We start from the raw sequence: 4308 nt of genomic DNA on the forward strand, positions 1-4308 counted from the left end.
AGACAGTTACATTGATGATGTGATTGAAGGAACTGATAGATGGGCAGATCACATGGTAAGTCTGAGAGCTATTTTCAGTCGTTTCACGTCAGTACAATATCACTGCCAGACCCTCAAAAGTGATGATTGGGTACCATACTATACCATTCCTGGGACATATTGTCGGTCAAGGTAATATTTCTCTCCTGACAGTAAGAAGTTAGCAGCAATCTTGAATTGTCACGACCAACCACAAAGAAACAGGTGAGATCTTTGATTGGTTTAACTGGTTACTACAGGCGGTTTATTCCAAACTTTGCAGCCATTGCAGTTCCACTGACAGATTTGACAAAGAAGGGTAAGCCTAATGTTGTTGTTTGGACTGATAGTCAGGAACAGGCATTCCAGACGTTGAAGAAGCTCATGGCAAGTGCACCAATTCTAAAGTTGCCGGATTTGGAAAAAGACATTTCTGTTGCGGACAGATGCATCAGATGTTGGCATTGGAGCAGTGCTATTACAAGAACATGAGGGGTGAGAAGTTTCCCATTATGTATGTCAGTCGGAAGTTGCTGGACCGAGAGAAGGCATATTCTACCATTGAGAAAGAGTGTTTGGCTATTGTGTAGGGTGTACAGAAATTGAGCCGGTTTTGTATGGGAGGGAATTTCTGTTAGAGACAGATCACCAGCCTCTAGTGTGGATGACCAAGGCTAAGTTGGCAAACGGGCGAGTTATGAGGTGGGCCTTAGCTTTGCAGCCGTACAGATTCTGTATCAGAGCGGTGAGGGTGTGGAGAATGTCGGGGCCGATCTCATGAGCCAGTGTCCACCGTGAGTTTATTTTCCTGTATTCAAAACTCCAATGTGATCTGTCCTAGTGTATATAATTATTTTGCAAATAATTATCAAGGATGGAGGTGTGTCAAGATCACATGTGGTTGAGCTGTATATACGTTGGATGTTTCTTATAGTGTGGTTGAACTGTATGTCGGTTGAGTGAGTGTACGTGCAGTTGGGCTGTGTGCGAAGTGAGATTGCACGTGAAAAGCAGGCAGTTTCTGCGACTTAGTCATAAAAGTGGACGGTTTGATGTGACAGGTGCAGTCGTGATATATGATAGAGCGGAGCGACGGTGTGAAAGCTGAGCCAGGAAAATTATCATGGCGTGAGTAAATTTTGCATTTAATTATGGAAAGTGTTAGATTGTATTTTATGTCCATAATGTTGAATTGAATAGCAGTGTCGGTCATAGGTTGATATTTAAAACATCACTCAGGCGAAATGTAAACATGGCAATTGTTGGTCTACTGTAGTGGTATGTATAGGCATAATCACTTGTCTGTGTTGAATAACACGTGTATGTTATTCTAAGTGTAATTATGCTGACATTGCTCTGTGTATTATCATTCTGAGTATTTAATACTCTGTATTGTGTTGAATGATTGTGTATTGAGTATATTACACTCGAGTAGTAAGTGTGTATAATCATTCGAATTGTGAATTGAATGATTAGTGTACATTGAGTATGTGACGCTCAAGACGTAAACAATTGTGTGTAACAAGTACTTTGTCTTTGTGTAGTGTCGGGGCCGTATTGGCTTGACGGCCTGTGTGCTGGCTAGTTGAGTGTGGCGGGTCAACACCAAGTATGCTGACCAGCGAAGTAATGCCTCTCACCAGTGCCTCTCACCAGTGTTGTGACCGGACGTTGTCCAGTGCCAAGTATGGAGGGCAGGGTAGCCTCAAGGTATTGCCGGTTGAGTGTGGCGGGTCAACTCCAAGTATGCTGACCAGCTAAGCGATGCCTCTCACCAGTGCCTCTCACCAGTGTTGTGACCGGACGTTGTCCAGTGACAAGTATGGAGGGCAGGGTAGCCCTCAGGGTATCGTCAGACAGGGTGTGACCGTGTTCGTGAGGACGTGAACTGTACATACCATTAATCTGTGCAACCTCCTGTATAGGAGCCGATCGTCAAATAGATATGGACTGGAATATTACATTTTGTAAATGTTTCATTTGTATGCCTATATTTGATTTGTGTATTGTGTATAGGAGTATGAGTGTATTGGGTACCGCTGGTGTTATGGAGTACTGAGTGTGTATTTGAGTGATGTACTGAAGGTGTATTTGGAGTGATATGACTGAGATGTTTGGATGAATGTATTTGAGGTGAGAAAGGGGTGTGTAAGCTGAATATTTTGAACTTTTTCTTGATTTTCCATTTCATTTTGTTTTGAAATAAATTATATTTATTTCAACACCACCTTTGTTTTATCTCGCATTGTGACACAAGGGAAGGTTCATTGGCCTCCGCATATAGACTGTCTACCGGAGAGGTCCTAAAAGCTCCCAGGCAGAGCCTCATCCCTTGGTGGTGGATAGAGTCTAATTTTTCTAAATTGCTTTTGCAGGCTCCACCGTAGACAATGGAGCCATAATCTAGTTTACTGCGAACTAATGATCTGTACAAGTGAAGGAGGGTGGTCTGATCCCCTCCCCACTCTGTATTTGAGACTACTTTTAGCAAGTCTAGAGCCTTCAAGCACTTTGCTTTCAAATATTTTATGTGTGGTAAGAATGTCAGGTGGCGGTCGAATATGAGTCCAAGGAACTTGGCCTCTTCTACTACCTTGATGGGAGTACCATCAAAAGTAAGGTCTGGATCCTTGTGTGGTTTGTATTTACGACAAAAGTGAATACAATTTGTTTTGGATTTTGAAAACTTAAAACCATTTTCATTGGCCCATTTTTCGATTTTGTTAAGGCATAGTTGTAGCTGCCTTTCTTTTGTGTGCATGTTCTTACCACGACATGAAATATTGAAGTCATCCACGAAAAGGGACCCATCAACGCAACTGTTCAGAACGTTAGTGAGGCCGTTAATTTTGATGCTAAAGAGTGTGACAGACAGGATGCTGCCTTGGGAGACGCCCTGATCTTGGTGGAAATAGTCAGACAGTGTTGAACCCACCCGAACTTGAAATTGTCCGTTGTTTAAAAACTGAGATATGAATTGAGGTAGTCTACCCCTCAATCCAAACTGGTGTAAATCTTTTAGGATACCATGTTTCCACGTTGTATCATATGCTTTTTCTAAGTCGAAAAAGATAGATACTGTATGCTGTTTGTTGACAATGGAGTTTTTGATTAATGATTCCAGACGCACCAGATGGTCAATGGGACTTCGTTTTTTTCGGAAACCACATTCAAAGTCATTAAAGGTTAGGTTAAATATTTTCCCTCCATTGCTTACCTTCAAGCATTACTTTCATGGGACCAATCTTTCCTATTGATATGACGGAAAAAACAAGCACATCACTGTCAAGCGTGAAATAGAGGGTGTTCGTAGAATGGACGTAGTCCACTTCAGATGGTTTTATGCTTTGCTTCAACCGTTTGCTTGCTATGTTTCTCGACTTGCCATACTGGTACCAATAAAGTTCTTCATCAGAACAAATGAGATAGTGGGTTTCATTTTGGTCTGAAACAAAAGAAATGATACCCATGTAGGAAGTGCACATACCCTAAATCAACTTAAGGCATTCAAGAGGGAAGTAAGTTTGACCAAACCCAACACACATTGCTACAGAATTCATTTCAACTGATTTACACTCAGAATCTATCCTATATAGAAAGTCTCCCAAAAGTGGTTGAGCACCCACCCAAAGGTCATAGGCGGTCTTAAGCACGTTTATGCCCTTGTGTTCTTTGGGATTTTGGCATGCCTATTTTGTCTCATGATGTATCATTCTCTTCCCACAGAGGTTACTGGTCCTATCTGCCTACGAACCTCTGTTCTAATACGGTCCTTTCATGGTGCGAGTGTTCAGGATTCGTGATTGGTTGCAATCAGATTTAGTTGTGCAATCAGCGACGTTGTTTCAAAAGTAATCATTCGCAAGGCCTCGGTAATTTCCGGATGTTTCGGGATAACTAGAACCTCCTCCCCTGCGCCATGCGCAAACGTTTCTTGTAGACAGACCTCAGTCATGTAATGACGGATCAATGGCGTCTCCATCGCCCTCTTTCACAACGGAATGGCTAGCCATTAAATGTCTTGTGTGTCACATCAACACAAGTCCCCGGCAGAGGAGGAATATTTGTTGCCCCACATTTGCTTGTATTATTTAAGCTGGATCTAAGTCGATGTAACACGTGTTCTGATTGGATAGAAAAAAAGGGAGTTAATTTGAGTTGCGATTTTTTGCCGCTAGGTGATTTTACGAGAACCGGGAAATATGGCTGTATTAGAACAGAGGTTCGTAGGAAGATATGACACGTAACCTCTGTGGGAAGAGAATGGATGTATATCAAACGAAAGCATTC

General features: G+C 42.1%; 1 long non-coding RNA gene across 1 annotated transcript; it reads left to right on the plus strand.

Annotated features, from left to right (window-relative positions):
• Positions 1-1092: 1092 nt before the first annotated feature.
• On the plus strand, positions 1093-1625 carry LOC124291367. The gene is made up of 2 exons (XR_006902198.1): positions 1093-1146; positions 1563-1625. It is a non-coding gene; the product is annotated as an uncharacterized LOC124291367 (long non-coding RNA).
• The last annotated feature ends 2683 nt before the right edge of the window (positions 1626-4308 follow it).

Source organism: Haliotis rubra, unplaced genomic scaffold, assembly GCF_003918875.1.
Source record: "Haliotis rubra isolate DU_JTF1 unplaced genomic scaffold, ASM391887v1 Scf49, whole genome shotgun sequence".
Classification (NCBI taxonomy): Eukaryota; Metazoa; Mollusca; class Gastropoda; order Lepetellida; family Haliotidae; genus Haliotis; species Haliotis rubra.